The sequence below is a fragment of the Jaculus jaculus genome, chromosome 16, assembly GCF_020740685.1.
Source record: "Jaculus jaculus isolate mJacJac1 chromosome 16, mJacJac1.mat.Y.cur, whole genome shotgun sequence".
Taxonomy (NCBI): domain Eukaryota; kingdom Metazoa; phylum Chordata; class Mammalia; order Rodentia; family Dipodidae; genus Jaculus; species Jaculus jaculus.
In genome coordinates this window covers 56,695,362-56,715,299 of record NC_059117.1, presented here as the reverse complement: position 1 = coordinate 56,715,299, position 19,938 = coordinate 56,695,362, and the positions used below count along the sequence as shown (strand labels likewise).

Here is a 19,938-nt window from a genome sequence, read left to right as displayed (position 1 = left end):
TTTCAATTGTGGATAACAAACACCTGGAGAGATCTTTCAAACTATATCAACATTGGTCTGGAGTGATTACTGAAAATTCAGCTCGTTGGTCTAGGGGTATGAGTCTTGCTTTGGAATTAATAGCTGTTAAACATTCCCAGGTGAGCCGAGCATCCTGGCTTATACCTGTTAATTCCATCACTTTGGGGTACCAAGACAGGAGAATGGTGAGTTTGAAGCTAGCCTTGGCTATTCGGAAAGGCCCTGTTCTGAACAGCAAACATCTATAACCTGAAGCCAAGATTGAAACCCAGCATTAATCTCTGCCTCATATTACTTTTGCTGCCAACCTTCTGCTCATCATCCATGCCTTTTTAAAATTATTCTTAATGTACTTGTTTGAAAGGAGAGAGAGAAGGGGCATGCCAGGTGCACATGAACTCCAGATATATGTGCCACTCTGTGCATCTGGCTTTATGTGGGTACTGGGGAATTGAACCCAGGCATTTAGGCTTTGCAGGGAAGCACCAAAACCATTGATCTATCTCTCCAGCCCCACCAGTGACTTTTTAATATGAGGTGGGGAAGCGGAAGCAGAAAAAGCATGGTTTCTTAGAGAGAGATAGGTACATTTACAACTTTTTAATGCACTATCATCTTCAAGTGCTGACAAATAATTGAATTCACATCCAAATTCTGTACTGTGTTACAATTTGGTTTATATTAATTTACATCTACAGGTATCAACAAACCGATTATAAATTGAAAATATCATATACTGAAAATGCACCTTACCAATTGTTGCAGTTACCTTCTCATTGCCGGGACAAAAGACCCAACCAAACAGCACCTGATGGGAGGAATGGGTTTACTCTGGCTTATAGTCGCAAGAGGAAGCTTTATCATGGCAAGGCAAGTGTGGCCCAGCAGAAAGCTGGCTCACATCTTATCACAAGTCTGAGTGAAAGTAGTCTAAGTGCTGGGCTCAGAGCTAGGCGAATGAACCTAAAGGTCCACCCTCCAGTGACATACTTCCCTCAGAAAGTCTTCACCTCCCACCCAAAGGCTCTGCTAGGTAGGGCTGGAGGTATGAGACTTAGTCACATGAGGCCATAGGGACATTTCTTATTCAAACCACCTCACAGCTAAGCATGACGCCCATCCACTGTTGGCTTTCATGAGCACAGGGCTGCCATGTGCTGGGGTTTACTGCTGCTGCTGCCCAGCTGAGAGAGGGAGAGAGAGAGGAAGGGAGGGAGGACACCCCTAAGAGCCCAAAAACAGATTGAAGTTCAGAATTTGAACTATTGATTTTTATCACTTTCATACCATAATAAAGTCAAAACCCAAAGGTTTGAGCCATTGTAAATTGGCAACTTGTAATTAACTGTAGCAGTATTATTTTTTAAATCAAGTATTCTACACTAAATATGACATTCCAATTTTGAGTGTCACTTTGGAAGATTCTAATGTGGAGAATATTTGTAAGTGTTAAACAAGATTATCTTACCTCCTAAGGTTTTTTTGGTTACTGCCTTGGAAAATCAAGAGACTATAACTCTTGCTTTGCTTTTAAAAAGTCATTTCTGGGCTGGAGAGATGACTCAGCATCTAAGGCACTTGCCTACAAAGCCTGACGACCTGGGCTCAATTCCCCAGTACCCACATAAAGCCAGATGCACCAAGTGGCACATACATCTGGAATGTGGTTATAGTGGCTAGAGGCCCAGGCACGTGCATTTTCTCTCTCTCTCTCTCCTTGAAAATAAATACAATATTTTTGAAGAGAATAAAGGTCACTTATTTCAAAAAATGAACTAGCTTGAAGTAGGTTGAAAATAAGGATGATATGAAAATGAGGGTTATGATAATGTTTGGTGTTGTAGAATGAGTAATTATTTTGACTAATGAACAAACTTCTCATCTTGATTTTCTTGTCAGCAAAATGATTGTTCTCATTTTAATACTATATTCTAACTCATTCATACTATTTTTTTAAGATTGGTTTTTTATTTTTTTATTTATCAGAGACAGAGAGTGGGAGAGAGAGAATGGGCATGCCAAGGCCTCTAGCCACTGCAAACAAACTCCAGATGCATGTGCCACTGGCTTATGTGGGACTTGGAGAATCAAACCTGGGTCCTTAGGCTTCACAGGCATATGCCTTAACCACTAAGTCCATCTCTCCAGCCCATTCATACCATTTTTACCATATCAGCATTGTGCACAGTTATTCAATTGCTTAACAGGGTCTTTACAGTCAAATCTAAATTCCTAGCTTAATATGACATGAGACTGTCATCATGTCACCATGTTGCTAATGTGACATAAACTATTAACTACACTGTCTGTCCCTTCACTGAATAAATATGTTTTGAACTTCTATACATAAAGGTATTTGGTAGCTCTTGCATACCAAAATATGAAAAAGTAACAAGTTTAGTTTAATTTAATTTATTTATTTGAGAGCAAATGGGCACGCCAGGGCCTCTAGCCACAACAAACAAACTCCAGACACATGTGCCACCTTGTGCATCTGGCTTAATGTGTGTACTGGGGAATCAAACCCAGGTCCCTTAGGCTTCACAGGTAAGCTCCTTAACTGCTAAGCTATCTCTCCAGCCCAATAAGTCTAGGTTTTGCCTTCTAGAACTATCAAATCATTCAAGAGGCATGAAAGAAAGCACAGCCATCATGTTGAGTACTTGGTGAACTTTAGTCAATAGTTTCTGCTATGTTTCTGAGGCAGTGGGACGTCATTGATTTTTTTCTGAGCAGAACAGGTCGGGGACTGAGCCACAAGGTAATGGGCATAACAGCTATATGCACAGATTTGAAAAGGAAAAATGAAATCGGAGCCATTGGCATTCTCGAGAAGGTCCTTGTGAGAGCCAAAAGGAGGGAAAGGAAGTGATGGTGGGCCCCACAGACTCCAGGCTCTTCCCTACCTCCTGCCTTCCGTCCAGGAAGACTTAATGCATCCTTTGCCAGGTCTCTACGTCTTTTCTTCTGTTGGAATTGTCAAGTCTTCCCAAAGTCCTTTCACTATTCTAGGGTTTATGGTGCTGCACCATTCTGCTCAGCCCTTGAAATCATTTTTTTGCTCCAGTTGATAGAACTTCATTAGTTTTTATGTATTTTATTAATGTATTCCATCTTCTAAACAGGATACTAGCTTCTTACAGCACCAAGATTACATATCAAGTTATTCTCTGTATCTTACCCAAGATATCTGTTTGAACATTCTTTGCAGAGCAATGGCTTGAATGTTAACTAATGAAATGTGATTTAACTTTTATTTAGCATTCCATTAGACACATGTATGAGCATTATGGACTTTGTGGGATTTTTAAAGAGAACAGTTTATTAATTCAACTCTCCAAGTATGTCAATTCTTTGCAAATCATTAGTTTATGAAATTTGATAATTTCTAATATAATGCAGCTTTTGTCATTGAGCTTGATTTTGATAAGGAAAGTGCCTGCTCTATGTACAAAGCTGAGAGGTGTTGTCTGCAAAGGACGTTCGGGTGATAGGTGTGGAGAATGAATAACTACACTATTAGGTTTCAGTTTGCCAGGCATAAAGATGGCCAGAGGCAAGACAAGGTTAACTTTTGGTTTAGCTATTACTCCCACTACTTACTCAGGAGTACTTATTTCAGAGTCCCCTGGCCTTTCGTTTCTTATTTTTATTTAGTGTAAGGACATAAAGTCATTAGTCATAAGAAGAATTGCTAATTTGTGATGGACTCCCAAGACATTTGCACAAGATTTCACTTTGGATAATTGTTCTTCTACACCATTTTAATCTTGCAAAAGGAGAAATAAGTCACCAAAATGCTGCAAAAAAGAATTGAGAAGTATTTCTACCTTTTAAAACAGAAATTCATAATCTTGTCAGATAAAGTTTCATTAAAGAATTAAATGAAAGTAAGGAGTCAGACCCCAATCACGTGTTAAAGGGCACACCCAGTTTGGGCAGGCTTGGACTCCTGGCTTTGTCATTGAGGTTGTGAGTTGATGGGGAGGGTGGTAGTATGTTTACTGGTGTTGAAGGGAAAAGGGAGGGGACCAGGAGAGAAACGCTGCTGGCAAATGAAGCCCTCCAGCTAGCTGGGCAGCTTGAAGACCCCCAGAGGAACATGTCCCAGAAGGTAGAGAGAGAAATCTGTGGCAACAGCTTCATGATGCTGACAAGAAGAATTGAGGGGGTGGCTTAAAGGGAGATGTGAAGGAAACTCTTCCTAGGGGAGTGAAGGAGTCAGTGTGGAGGAAGAGGTTGGTTACAAGACAGACAGGAAGGAATGGAAGAAGAGACACGGAACACTGGATCTTAGGGAGGGGAGGGCCCTCTCAAGATAGCAAAAATGTTGTGATATCTAGACAAAGTCTCAGCCCAGAGGGGTATATCTCCCTAGGGAGGTGGGCAGGAAGCAGGGTTCTAGGAGAGCCCATTGTGGGGTGAGAGGTGAAAGAGGAGATTCGGGACAGGGGCAGGCATGGGGCCAGAGGTCAGCCGTGCCAGCCAACAAAGATAATTACATATTGGACTATGTGGAGATGATGTGGGAGGAGGGATCTGAGCCGCCAGAGCAAGACCTAGAAATAAAAGGTGACAGGAATCTCCAAGAAAATAGCTGAATTGGCACACCTTTTCTCAAGTGGGTAACAGGCAAGGAGCACATGTGGGAACTGACCAAGGGCCTGGGGAGGAAGAGGCCTGCAGAAGTTTCATTTTTACCAAACAGTGACAAATTTGCCAGTTTCTCCCAAGGGAGAATCTCCCCCACTTTCTCATGTTGATCTATCTCTTTATCAATAATCAAAGTCATGGGCTATCTCTGACTGCATTGCTTTTTTCTCTCATCACTGAGTTGATCTGCTTCAGAAAGGCAAGGAAAACAACCCAGACTTCGCTTCAGCAAACTGGGTGTTTTTAATCAGGTGATTTTTTTTTTTTTAACAGAAAATTGTTCTCTGGAGGAGAGTGAAAGAAATCTATGGCCTACTTCCTGTTAAAGAATTAACACACCTGTTTAATTTCCACTCTCTCCTTGAAGCCTCATTAAAGGGATGGCAAGGACTTTTTATTTAAGGGCGCAGATCCATAAGGACAAAGAGAATAGGCACAGTGAGTTTTCAGAAGCTGCACAGCAGCTGAACAAGTGCCGCCGGGCAGACCAGGTGATAATGGACTCCTTCCCTGACTCCAGAAAGCTGCAGGGGAGCCCGCGGGGCGCCAGTGCCTGCTGGGAGGCTGGCAAGCAATCTCATTTGCAATGCAGACCACCAGGGGTCCCTGGAAACTGGGGTAAGACAAGGGATAAAAGATGACTGTCAGGAGCTGGAGATGGCTCAACGGTTAAGGTGCTTGCCTGTTAGGTTCGATTCTCTAGGACCCACGTAAAGCCAGATGCACAAAGTGGCACATACACATGCAGTTCGTTTGCAGCTGCTGGAGGTCCTGACATGCCCATTCTCTCTATCTTTCTGGGCTGGCAAATAAATAAATATTTTTTAATAAAAAGATGACTATCTGAAAGTTGGATTAGGAAGCTGTTACGCCCCTGTGTCCTGGCAGTGGCAACATTAGGAAGAACCACATCTCACCCTTCATAGGGGAAATTTGAAAACAATTTCAACATAACAATGTAAGCATGCTTAGAAATATAGATGCGACTGCCAACAGCGGAACAGAAAGTCAGCCAAAGAGGTTGGATGACCACTTCCGGTGAGAGGGCATTGTTGATAACTCTTTGAGTTCTTAAACTATGTCCAGGCATGATCCTGATCCAAGTCAACATGAAATTTGAAGGAAACATTAGCAAGAATCAGAGGACAGAAGCTGCCTTGGGAGTTGAGGGGTCTTTGGAGGCCACACCTTCAAGTCTGGGCGACACGACACGTGTTGTACAGAGGCCTTAGGTGAGCTGACACCTGTGGGTCCTGCTGAGAGCATTTCTCTCTTTATGGGGGCAGGGATACTCCATTCTGCTCTCAGAATGACTGACCAGGGAGTAGCTAGCTCTAAGTGAAGGGAGTCCAGCCCACTCTGACCTCTGTAAATACAAGCTGCTTTTCTGAAGCACTGAGAGTTCTCACTAAGGTCACAGTTGCGTCATTTCTGAGTGAAGTGGATCACAAGGTAACCTTCCAGATGATGAAAGCTTTAATACCTTTCCTCTTACTTGTCTAATTGAACTGCTCCTGTAACGGACCCTGTCTGTCTCAGCTGTCTTGTATGTGGTTTGCTAAAAAATTTCTTGAATTTTTGTGAACTGATGGCTGAGTCATCATCCTCAGACACATCAGTGAAGAAGCAATGATTTTCCCAGGATCCTTTTGCTTGGAGGCCTCTGAACCTATGCATTCCGTGGTCCCCTCGCTGTGCGTTCAGGCTCCTTCCCCATCAGCGGACATTAATAATTTAATTCCATTCCTTTTATTCAACTCTCACTTCAACTGCTGATTCTCACTGTATTTCTGGCCATCTGTTTGTATGCCACTCTTTTGTTCCTCTTCCTGTCTCTTGCTCCTAGCTGCTCAGCAGTTGTCTCCCCCCTGAGACCAAGTTGGATAGATTTGTCGTACCTACAGCAGATGAGGGCCGCCACACTCCTGTGTGGGGAGAGCCGACAGAATGCCACTCAGACCTCCCTGTCAGGATTAATAACTTGGAGGCCTTTCTTTTTATTAGTTGGCAAGTTCCCCTGACCTTACAGTGCCCCTGAGAGCTGCGGTCACCAGATGAGGAGCCATCACCATCACCACATGACTCACCCATGTCATTGCCTAGCCCAGCACAGCAGCCTTGTAAATCACCAGGAAGATCCCTGCCGAACGTGCTTCTCGTTTGTTCTGTTTGGAAAGACTTGCTAAGGAAAGCCAGGGTTTTTGCATTTGTTTCCCTGGTGGCTAAGGATTTCTTAGTTTATTTCATAGAAATAAAAGCTTGCCCCTGGGAGGCTGAAGAGACATATCTTCATGCCCTCTGTGCTGTGTGACTTCCATGTGAGCCACTTGACCCCTCTCTGCCTCAATTGCCTTCGAAATGGCATATAATTCTCTGATGGCCTCTTAGATAGAGTGACCTAAGATCAATTGCATAAACAACAATTTTGGAATGGCTTAAGTTCAGTTATTTAAAAGAGTTAAAAGACTGAGCAGGTCATTTCATACAGTGTTACAGCAGATGTGAACTGCAACTGATTTATAGGAATTTCCACTGGAAAGGGAAGGTTTCCTAACTCTTCCCTTCATTCTGAGGGTGAAAGCAACCCTCTGAAGGGAAGACTCCAGACCCCCTAGGGAAATCTAAGAAATGCCCTCAGCCTTGACATAAAGCAGATGAGCCTCAGTGATCTTTTGCCATCCCTCCTCTTTAGGATAGCATGTTGACTCCTCAGATCTTCTCCTAGACACCAATTCCATTTATTAACTAGTAATTAGTGAAGCACTGGTAAGCCGTGTGGTAGCAAGGCCATCAGAAACATGTTATCCCCTCACCCACCCATCCACCTATCCATCCACCCACCCACCCATCCATCCACCCATCCACCCACCCATCCATCCATCCACCCATCCATCCACCCATCCATCCACTCTTCTACCCACCCACCTATCCATCCACCCACCCACCCACCCATCCACCCATCCATCCACCCTTCTACCCATCCACCCACCCACCCACCCATCCACCTATCCATCCACCCACCCATCCACCCATCCATCCACCCTTCTATCTGTCCACCTACACACCCACCCATCCACCCATCCATCCACCCTTCTACCCATCCACCCACCCACCCACCCACCCATCCACCTATCCATCCACCCTTCTACCCACCCACCTACACACCCACCCATCCACCTATCCATCCACCCACCCATCCATCCATCCACCCACCCATCCATTCACCCATCCATTCACCCATCCATTCTTCCATCCACCCATCCATCCACCCATCTACTCACCCATCCATCCATCCATCCACCCACCACCCATCCATCTCTTGGGACCTGGTCACTAGTAAGGGGGTACAAATGATTATAAAGGTGATAGTGCATTCAGAGCAAAAAGTTGCTAGTGAGCAATTGGATTTTAGAAGCCCTTGCCTCCCCACAGCATAATTGTCTCCTGTCCTCACTCCTGACCTGCTGTGGGAGACCCCATCAACTTTACACTCATGGTACAGCAGTTACTTTCTTTCTTTTTTTTTTAAATTATTTATTTATTTATTTGAGAGCGACAGACACAGAGAGAAAGACAGATAGAGGGAGAGAGAGAGAATGGGCACGCCAGGGCTTCCAGCCTCTGCAAACAAACTCCAGACGTGTGCGCCCCCTTGTGCATCTGGCTAACGTGGGACCTGGGGAACCGAGCCTCGAACCGGGGTCCATAGGCTTCACAGGCAAGCGCTTAACCGCTAAGCCATCTCTCCAGCCCAGCAGTTACTTTCTTGTAGCTAAGAAAAAACACTTGACCAGAGGCAGCTTGTGGAAGGAAAGGGTTTGTTTCTGGCTTATAGTTTTGAGGGAAAAAATTCACTTAGCAGGGAAAGCTTGGCATGAGCAGACAGCTAGGCACCACATCTTCACATCAGCATGGAGGAAACAGCAAGAGCAAGCGAGCTAGCTGAGTACAAGTAGGACTGGACTGTAGATGCCCAGATACCTGCTCTAGTGACACCCTTCCTCCACTTCCCAGAAGCTTCACAAAGTTCCTAAATAGTACTACCATCTAGGGATTGAGGCTGTGGGGATCCTTTGAGGAATGAGCACATCCAGATTTAAGAACTCTTCAGGGAAGCCCAAGGCAGACCCCTTTGGCTTTGCAAGCACACGCCTTAACCGCTAAGCCATCCCTCCAGCCCAATGAAATATTTTTTTTAAATGGGAAAGCTGCTTGAGAAAAGGCTGGGCAGAAATATAGAAAATCCTGGGAGACACGATTGAGATGGATTCAGACCCATGTCCTCACCCTCAGAGCTTGATAGCATTCCCCACACCTGACCACCAACTCTGATTTGCTCTTCCACTGTTACAGTCACTACCTTCTAGCTAGTCTTACCATTGTTTTGTTCACATACTATTATCTCTCAACTTTCAGTAAGAGCATAAGGTTCTTGAGACCCACATCTGTCACAAACATCAAGAGCAGAACCTGGGAGAGCAATGTGCAGGGCAGTTGGCGTCGTGAGTGGTGCACCAGATCAGGCTGAGGGTGCAGGCAAGGAGCTTCCATGGAATACTAGGCCCTTCATCTTGAGCACTGAACGATCTCTGTGAGGCCCAAACCAACAATGTGAAGGTTGGGCTACTAGGATTTGTTGATGTGTTGATGACGTTGATGATATGGGATGAGAGGAAAGGAAGGGGAGGAGCCACTATGACTTGAAATTTTTGCTCCATCCGGCAGGAATGGAGCTACAAAACTGTCACAGTGGGAAAGTTGAGCCACTCAGTGTGGTGACAAGCAGAGCTTGACTTGGAGCAAGTTAAATTTGATATGCCTAGCTGACTTTCAAGTGTGGGCTGAAGAGAGACGTTCAGGCTGGCAATATTGAATTGGAAAACCATCAACACAAAGATGGCAGCCGTTTGGGTTGAACAAGGTTCCCTGGCCCTGCACCTTCCTGATCAGGAGAATCTGAATAAGCACAGTGGCCTGAAGGCTAGCTGAGAAAGTGGACCTGTGATTGAATGGTGCCTGTCCAGAACATGCTGGGTCCCCTCCATCAGATCCAAGTTGAAGGAGGGACCTCAGCATCCTGTGGCGCTCAGATCATGGTGGCTTGTTCAGGATGTAGAGGAAGCTGGCGACTTCCACACATCTGGGGAGGATTGAAAACTGGGCCAATGCTTGGGAAGGCCACATGACAGAAAATTTCAGTATTACAAATTATGTATACTTTAAGCCAGCAGTTCCATTTACAGAGGGTTTTTTTCAGGATAGGATTATGTACTTGAGGAAGGATGCAACTTGTAATGTTGAAGTTGTTTAGTAGTGGGTTCCCTTGTACAGTGGTGAGGACTCTGGACCCTGAAGTAGCTCAATAGGAAAGCTCTGGGTAGATACATTATATTGTACATTCTTATAATAAACATTGTGCTACCATAACAAATGTGTGTGTATGTATTTTACACATGCTTATACACACTACAGATATGTATCAGTAAATGTTTGCATATTGATTTCATAATAGTGTATGTTATTTCTAGTATTCGTTTTAAAAGGTGGGGAAAGAGACCCGTGTGCCTATGGATACCTCTTTCTCTCTGGAAGAATTACTGAGAGGTAGTAACAGCCTGATAGGGGAACAAGGAGACTGGGAGACTGGGAGATGGGAAAGACAGTTCCTATATATCAGTTGATAGGCCTGTGCTTTGCAATTTGCTGAGCCATATGAATGTAATATCTGTCAAAAGTAATATAAGAGGTGTGAGAAAAAGAATCATGGGCGGAGCACAGCAAGGCAGGCTTGGGTGCCGCAGTCATTGTGCTAAACTCTAGAACTATGTAAGAATTATGAGCTAAACAAAAGCACGCTAGGGTTATTTTTTTCCAGTGCTTGGGTTCAAACCCATGGTTCTGTACATGCTGGGCAAGCAATCTACTCCTCCCCCATTACTGTGTGTGTAATTACAGTGGAAAGGGCCTCTGTAATTCTTAGTAAATGAAAGGGAGATGGGGGTCTTGCTTAACACAATTGACCCCAGTTTTTCCCTCTCTAGGCAATCATCTGGCTATGCAGCTAGAATGGTGGCATAGCAATTAAATTCCACAAAGGATGAAGAGCTGTTCAAGTTCATCCCACCTAGATTTACCCAGACTTCTGTGATGGCAGGGCGAGAGAAACTGCGTGCGTGTAATTCATTCACAAATTGTACCACTGTGGATTTGGCACCTCAGGGTTCCTGCCATCCATCTGGCTGCGGGGCTATATTTAAAAGACCTGGTTTATCTGTTCTGTCGCATGTGGAATGTGATTCAACAGTTCAGAATGCATCTGAAAATAATTTGGCTTTTGTTGATGCCAAGAACGTTTTTGGGAAAAGGGCCAAGAAGAGCCAACCAACTGGAAGTGTTTGGAAAGTAACTAGACATTTCCACACTTCCACGAGGATGAGGCGAAACACCCCTGTGTGCACAATACACACACTTGCAGCTGAAACAGAGCTGTGGCTAGCCAAGTCTGTATACGCAGACAGGTCCTATGTGTGAATTGTTCCCAGGGCAGTGTGATGCTACATCATTGGTCATGTCTAATATCGTTGATGAGTTCACCTCTTCAGTGAGTGCCAAATATGCTTGTGATGTGTAGAATTCCTTCTTCTAGGAAAGAGCCCACTGTACCTAATTTTTAGAAATTTGAAATAAATTAGAATTATGTATATCTAGTTAGTCTAACAATACTTACAAATTTGTACCCTTTGCTTTCCATTTCTATTTTTCAACACACACTAAGTATTTTTGCACTGGTTATGTTTGTGATAAAAGAGCTTTTCAGATAGGAAAGTAAATTTTCAGTATATTTAAAAAACTAATCTTTAAGTACATCAGCTAAAATTAATATATGTAATAAGCATTTTTAAAAAATTATATTTGCTTCTAAAAAAGTTTGGCCATGTGCTATGTGGTATATTTTAGATTGATATCATTTATATTGGTATAGAAAACCCTAACAAGGATGTTTGAAAGGCCATCTGTTTTGTGTTTGTCGAGGGAAAATGGTCCTCGCTTGAGTGGGGAGAGGAGATGAAGCCTGGTGCATTGGCCCCACCTCCCTTTACAGCAAGGGTTGCTCTTCATGTCTCTACTACACGTGTGCACATACGTGAACAGATAAAATGTCTTTTATATTTTGGTTGGTTATTTTTCATCTAAGTTTCTTATCTGTGATGGGAAGTAGAAGAAACCTTAGTACAATTAGAAATTTCTCTTCAGGGGCTGGAGGGATGAGTTAGTGGTTAAGGCATTTGCCTACAAAGCCTAAGGACCCAGGTTCAATTCTCCAGTACCCACATAAGCCAGATGCACATGGTGGCACATGCATCTGGAGTTTTTGGGTTTTGGGGGGGGTTGCAGTGGTTAGAAGCCCTTGCGTGCCTATCCTCTCTTTCTCTATGGGCCTCTTTCTCTCTCTCTCTCTCCAATAAATAAATAAAAATATTTTTAGGGCTAGAGAGCTGGCTTAGCAGTTAAGGTGCTTGCCTGCAAAGCCAAAGGACCCAGGTTGGACTCCCCAGGACCCCATGTAAGCCAGATGCACAAAGGGGAGCATGCATCTGGAGTTTGTTTGCAGTGGCTAGAGGCCCTAGCATGCCCTTTCTTTCTCTCTTTCCCTCCCTCTCCTCTCTCTCTCTCTCTCTCTCGCTCTCTCCCCCCCCCGCCTATTTCTGTATCTTGCTCTCAAATAAATAAATAAAAATAAAAAACATTGAAATTATATATATTTTTAAAAATCGATGGCAGGTGTTGGTGACTTATGCCTTTAATCCCAGCACTCGGGAGGCAGAGGTAGGAGGATTGCTGTGAGTTTGAGGCCAGCCTGGGACTACATAGTGAATTCCAGGTCAGCCTGGGATAGAGCAAGACCCTACCTCAAAAAAAAAAAAAAAAAAAAAAAAACAGAAAAGAATAATATAAATTCAAGTGCAAATACTAAATTAACAATTTTTTTTTGTTTATTAGCAAGCAGAGAAAGAGAGAGAATAGGCATGCCAGGGCCTCTTGCTACTGCTTACGAATGCATCTGGCTTTACATAGGTAGTAGGAATCAAACTTAGGCTGTCAGGCTTTGCAAGCAACTGCCTTTAACTGCTGAGCCATCTCTCTATCCCCCTGAAATTTTAAAATTTACCACAATAGCTATTAATCTAAATTTAAATGATTTGTGACATCCCCACCATAGACTGGTGACCTCACTTTGTTCTTTCTCAGGTGGTATGTTTTCTTCCCCTGTATAGCAGAATTGAATTAAACCCCCTGAGACACCACTTTACTAATTTTCCATGTACCCCTTCTCTGCTGTTTGACAACCTACTGCTCACTTCCTAAGTTCTCACCTTCATTGCATGAAGGAAGTTAAGCAGGGTTTCTCCTCAGTTAACATCCAGAAACAAAATGGCTATCTACTCTTCTCTAGGAACGGGCTGTGGAGCCAGAACAACCAAGGTAGAAACAGCCCTTTTTTCTATGGAGCAGCTCCTAGATAAAGGGGCTGTTTCCTTCCCCTGTGCCTTCAACAGGTGCTGCATGTTGTACTTTTCACTGTTAAGGTTTATTTTTTTTAATTATTTATTTATTTGAGAACGACAGAAAGAAAGAGAGGCAGAGAGAAAGAGAGAATGGGCGCACCAGGGCTTCCAGCCACTGCAAACAAACTCCAGACGCATGTGCCCCCTTGTTCACCTGGCAAACCTGAATCCTGGGGAATTGAGCCTTGAACCGGGTCCTTAGGCTTCACAGGCAAGCACTTAACCGCTAAGCTATCTCTCCAGCCCTGTTAAGGTTTTTATTTATTTATTTATTTGCAAGCAGAGAGACACACACACAGAGAGAATGGGCATGCCAGGGGCTCTAGCTGCTGAAGACAAACTCCAGATATACGCACCACTGTGTACATCTGGCTTTACATGGGTGCTGAGGAATTGAACTCTGGTGGTTAGGCTTTGCAGGCATGTGCACCAACCACATAACAATTTTTCCAGCCCACTTTTCATTTTCAAAGAACACTGAACAGGGATGTGCTTTGAGGCATTTATATTGTCACTTAGTTTAAGTGACACTAGTATATAGGGCATAGACTGATAGGGAAAAAAGCATAATTATTTTGTTAACTTCAAGATAGCATCAGCAACTATAGAAGGCTCTAAAATATAGCAAATTCATCATGAAAATGTGCTGGCACACTTTTTTTTTTTTTCGAGGTAGGGTTTCACTCTAGCCCAGGCTGACCTGATATTCTCTATGTAGTCTCAGTGGCCTTGAACTCACAGCAATCCTCCTACCTCTGCCTCCCCAATGCTGGGATTAAAGGGGTGCGCCAACTACGCCCAGCTTGAGGCATGCTGTTTGGAAGGTACTTAGAAAACTTGTAGGAAATAGATCTGGTTCCTCATAGAAAAAGAACCCTGTGTCTTATCCCCCCATTATTACTGGCATGGTTTCTATTTCTGAACCTGAAGATGTTGTGCATAGCAGGAATTCTTGTCACCATCGCCATGGGACACCCGCAGCAGCAGCCCTGAGTGAGAGAGCCTTGGCCTCGTGCTGCTCAGGATGCACTGGGAGTGGCACATGCCAGCCCGTGAGGCCATCCGCAAGCCACATACCTGCTAGCTGCGTTCTGCTGTAACACTAAGGCTCTTGGCTTACACCCATGCCTTGGAAGCTCCTAAAAACTGATTTTGTCAATGATCATTGCAAAAGTAATCTCAGGATCAGTAAAATCCCAGTTCTTTTCAGCACTGTCAGGGTTTTTCTCATCTGCAACTTACTCATGAGAAACACTTGTGCTTTGGACCTGGGACGCCCTCTGTATCAGCCCCAAATGCTGTAGCCGAGGAGATGGAGGCTCCGGGGTGGTCCATGGGGACAGTCTCACAGGTGTGCTGAGGGAGTGGAGGTGGCTGTGCTGTGGCTTCTGAGCTCAAGAGGAGAAGGCACTCCAGGTAGGTCTTTGTCTTCCTTTTAAAACTGGAAAGGCTCCACTTGGCAAGTTGTGGAAAACCTGTGCGTGAGGGCTTCTACAGGCTGAGAGAGAGAGAGAGGCGCGGAGGCCTGTCATGGACGTTGCATGTGTGTGTGAAGGCAGTTACAGGAATGGTATGTGTGTGAGTGCTGCTACAGTCACATGTATGACTCACCAGCCCCCTTCTCAGAGCAGAGGGCCTGCCACTCTGCAGTGTAGGCACGTGCGGGGATATCCAGTGGTAATCAAGAAACATGCAAAGTGTGTGTGTGTGTGTGTGTGTGTGTGTGTGTGTGTGTATTTATGGCAAGGTATGATGGTGCATGTGTTTAAGCCCAGCACTCAGTAGGCAGAGAAAGGAAGGTAGGTATGAGTTCACGACCAGCCTGGGATTACAGAGTGAGTTTCAGGTCAGCCTGGGCTAGAGTGAGACCCTACCTCAAAGAACCAAGTCAGAGCTGGAGAGATGGCTTAGTGGTTAAGCCACTTGCCTGTAAAGCCCAAGAACTAATGTCTGACTCTTCAGATCCCACATAAGCCAGACACACAAGATGACGCAAGCATACAAGGTCACACGTGCACAAGGTGGTGCATTTGTTTGGAGTTCAGTTACAATGGCTGGAGGTCCTGGCATGCCAATCTCAGTCTCTGTCATTAAAAAAAAAAAAAAAAGTCAGGTGTGGTGGTGTATGCTGTTAATCCCAGCACTTAGAAGGCAGAGGCAGGAGGATCGCCAAGAATTCAAGGCCACCCTGAGATTGCATAGTGAATTCCAGGTCAGCCTGGGCAAGAGTGAGACCCTACCTTGAAAAATGAAAATAACCACACAAAAAAAAACACAGGTCAGTCTGTTGGGCTTGCCTAAAAAAAAAAAAAGATATTTATTTTGTATAAATCCACAGAGACAATTTCATGCCAGTGAGGCTAGTAAAAAGGCAGGAGAAACTTAACTGATGCTGACTGACCAGAGAGATAGCCAGGAGAATGGCCAACTTTTGTTTCTGAACACACTTATGGGGCCCAGCCTGCCATGGTGGGCACTGCTGAGCTTGCTGCCTGTCCCGGGCTCTGACTGGCAGATGGTTGTCTCTCATCAGAGTTGAGCATTCTCACAACGTCACTTGGAACCCCAGTCACAGTAAGTAATAAAATACTCACTCTCTCACATTTTAATGTTCTTTTGTGTGTGTGTGTATGTGTGTGGTATGTGTGGTGTGGTGCATGCACATGTATGTGCTAGTGCAGCACCCTGTGTGCTTGCCTGCAGCACCCAGTTGGCATGGTATGGGCTCACCTATGGTGGCCCAAGGAGAACATCAAGTGTCCCCCGCCATCACTCACCTGTCTGTTTCCCTTGCAACTCTGTATTCATAAGCCCCAGCAGTTCTCCAGTCTCTACTCCCCACTGGACTGGGGTTACAGATGTACATGTTCACATGGGTTCTGGAGATTCAAACTTGGGTGATGGTCTCAGGCCCTTTCAGGCCTCATGCTTGTATGCTTGACCACTGAACCATCTCTTGGGCCCTTGCTTGAGTTTAATAGTAGGTGCCGGACATGGTGGTGCACGCCTTTAGTCCTAGCACTTGGGAGGCAGAGGTGGGAGGACCAATGTGAGTTTGAGACCAGTCTGAGGCTACATAGTGAATTCCAGGCCAGCCTGGGCTAGAATAAGACCCTACCTCGAAACAAACAAACAAACAAAACAAACCTTAAAAGTAGGTGTTAGGGAGCCAGTTCAACTATAGGAGGAGTTTATTATTGTCTCCTGCTTATGTGATTATGCAAGTAAAAACAGGGTGGACTTCCTCAGGTTTTCAGAAACTTAAATTTACCTGATTAATACTTTCAGCTTATGTTATTGGATTAAATAAACTAATTTTAAATGAACCATGATTTGTAGCTGATTCTCTAAAATGTTTCCCAATTATACCACATAATCTTCCATACATAGCATGCTTCCTACAAAAATCCTATTCCAAAGCAGAATTCCAAAGCTCTGTGTGGATGAAATAAGTTCCTCTGCTCAATCTACTATGCATGCTTTTAGAAATCCACAGCTCTTTTTGCACAGTAGCATGTTGAAGTAATGGCTTCTAGTGCACCCTAACAGTATATAATCAAATGACCTGCATGTGGTATGTGATCAATACTTGCTAGTGTCTTGACCAGTTAGTATTTTTACTTCAATAATCAAGAATCCCTCCCATTATTCAAAGTGATGAGATCTTTTACATCCTAATATTATGGATATTGACCACTAATTTACAGAAAGTGTTCTAAAAAGTCCACATGGCCAGCTGGAGAGATGGTTCGGTGGTTAAAGGTGCTTGCAAAGCCAGCTGGCCCCAGTTCCATTCCCTAGTATCCACATAAAGGCAGATGTGCAAAGTGTTATAAGCATCTGGAGTTTGTTTGCAGTGGCTAGAGACCCTGGCATGCCCACCCCTTTTCTTTCTTTTTCTGTCTGCTTGCAAACAAATAGTTTTTTTTTAAGTTGCCATAGTTTGTCCTTCATCATCTTAATCATGCTTCTTCAAGTTCTGCTGTTGTCAAGGCAGCATATGTTTTTACTGCATCTGGCCCTAGGTTTGTGACTGCCTCCTGAACCTTCTAGAAGCTGTTATCTTAATACCTAAGGCCGATGTGCAGCCTATGGCTACATTTTCTGAGGTTCCTTCTTGTTATTGGAGTTCATCAGTGTAGCAGTTCCTGTCATCACCCCATGGCTGATGAGACATTCCACAACATAAACAGCAGCCACCTGAGTGAGGCTCCAAGCAGATGCCCAGATGGTTGAGAAGCCCCCACTGTTGGGTTACACCTGTGTGCCAGTTTTGACCTGTGTAATGAGAAAGAAAGCCTCACGAGTGGTCCACATTCATTCTGACAGTCCCATGCTAAAATCACTTCTGCTTTCCTTCCCAGTTTCCTTTCAGATGCACAAGCAGTCCAAGCCTGTGTTCCTCATTTACAGAATGCTGCTACCTGCCACCTCTCCCTTCTCCTCCCCCTCCCGTATGCATGTCAGTTTCTCTGCGATATCATGGTGCTTCTTGCAAGACTTTGGTGCTTCTGACTGACAGAAACGTGCCCATGATGCGTGCAGGGTTCATGTTCACCTCTTACAGAGGAAATCAAGCAGTCAGTATCTTTTCTTTGGGGTTCCTGCTTGTGAGTCAGTCACTGTAGCCCACTGCACACGTGAAGAGATTGCGGAGAGAGAGTTCTGATGCTCCACTTGCTACCTGTCTGCAGCCATTGTTGTTCTTTAGTCTGTTAAACCAGGCGCTGGTGCTGCGGTGAGGAGAGAACACGCACAGGAGACCCGGCTTGCTGTCTGACGTCTCCAGCTCCGCTGCGGGTTAATCCCACCAGGAGGAGCATTAGCAACAGAGAGACAGGAGTGACAGAGTGTTCCCTGGGCTAGTCCCCTAGAGAGTGAGATGCACTTTACCAGTTAATGGCTTTGCTTGGAACTAGGAGGTTCTCATGTCTTCTTAGATAACAGGAAGTTGGACTTTGGATTCTATTCGGTGGGAAAGATGATTAAATGTTACCATAGGTGTGTCAGCTTTGCTTAACACTAATGAATAAAATTTTGTCACCCACTGTGTATAGCAGTGTTGAGGTAGCATTGCTTAGAACGGGAATTAGAAACTGTGGTGCCCAACCAAAGAGTGAAATAACACAGGAAGTTGGGTTCAATACACATACCTATAATCTCAGCCATTCAGAGACTGAGGTTGCATCTCAGGTTCCAGGACAGACCAGCCTCCATAACTAGTTGAACCCCTATATCAAAATAAAAGCTTAACAATGAGCTAGCAGTGTAGTTCAGTGGTAGAGTGCTTGCTAGCTTCCACACTGAGCCCTGGTTCAAGATCCAGCACTGCCAAAAAGATAAGCAACAAATGTAAACTTTAATCATAACAGTAAACAACATGTAATGATTTGAAACAGCATGTAATCCATCAGTATGAGGCTGGCTACCAGCATACTGGGTTGTCCACACCTTGAAGGCTCTGTAACCATGCAGAAAAGCACGAGCAAAGCTCTGTACCAGATGGAATAACCTCCACTGTGCCATCATAGAAGACAGTACCTCAAGTGCTGGTGTCCTGTGAGGAAGGGAAGACTGTGAGACATGGACACGGCTGTGTCAGCTGTCTTGTGGAGGAGGATGCTCTCTGTCTCTCTAGCTGCCTCTTTTTCTTTTCTTTTTCTCTCTCTCAAATAAATACATTAATTAATACAATTTTTAAAAATTTTTTTTAATTTATTTATCTGAGAGCGACAGACACAGAGAGAAAGACAGATAGAGGGAGAGAGAGAGAATGGGCGCGCCAGGGCTTCCAGCCTCTGCAAACGAACTCCAGACGCGTGCGCCCCCTTGTGCATCTGGCTAACGTGGGACCTGGGGAACCGAGCCTTGAACCGGGGTCCTTAGGCTTCACAGGCAAGCGCTTAACTGCTAAGCCATCTCTCCAGCCCTAATTAATACAATTTTTAAAAAGAGCTATTCCACATGCTCTTACAACAGACTTACTGTATATTATTAGTAAGACATACTCCAAGCTGAAAAAATGTGCTGGGAGAGTTTACCATTGATCCAGCAGCCGTACACTTAGTAGTCACAAGGATTAGTTAGGAATTAAGATCTTGTCCTAAGATCTCAAAAGTTATGTTAAAACCTTAAATTAAATTTGAGTTAGAAGAATTGGCAAGATCCTATACTTCAAAGACCAGTTGGTTGGTTCTGAAGTGTTTGGTCCCAGTTTAAAGGATTCCTAAAGGCCAGAGATGGAATAATGAACTATAGGGGATATGTTTAAAAGATTTTATACGTACGTATATATATATATATATGTGTGTGTGTGTGTGTGTGTGTGTGTGTGTGTGTGTGTGTGTGTCTGTATGTGTATATATATGTGTGTGTATATATATGTGTGTGTGTATATATATATATATATATATATATATATATATACTGAGTTATAGTGCCCATGAACAAGAGGCCCATCATCTCACCCTGACAAGGTTGCTGTGAGCATCCTAGAGAGGGTCTTCCGAAGGGCAGCGGGGAGTATTCATTTGATTAGGTAAATGTCAGGTTGAGTCATAGAAAATATGGAAAGTTAGAGTTTCTGTCCTTCCGTTGCAGTAAATAGGTTTGATATATAACCTCATACTGACCTTAACTATGACAGGAGGTATATGGCGTAGCACTCTATTCACCTGCCCCCACTGGTTTTAAGTCC

General features: G+C 44.2%; 1 protein-coding gene across 1 annotated transcript in view; it reads left to right on the top strand.

The window, feature by feature from the left end:
• Plcl2 (phospholipase C like 2) overlaps positions 1 to 19,938 on the top strand; it is a 219,330-nt gene that overhangs the window by 184,790 nt on the left and 14,602 nt on the right. The gene's annotated exons all lie outside the window — the stretch shown is intronic.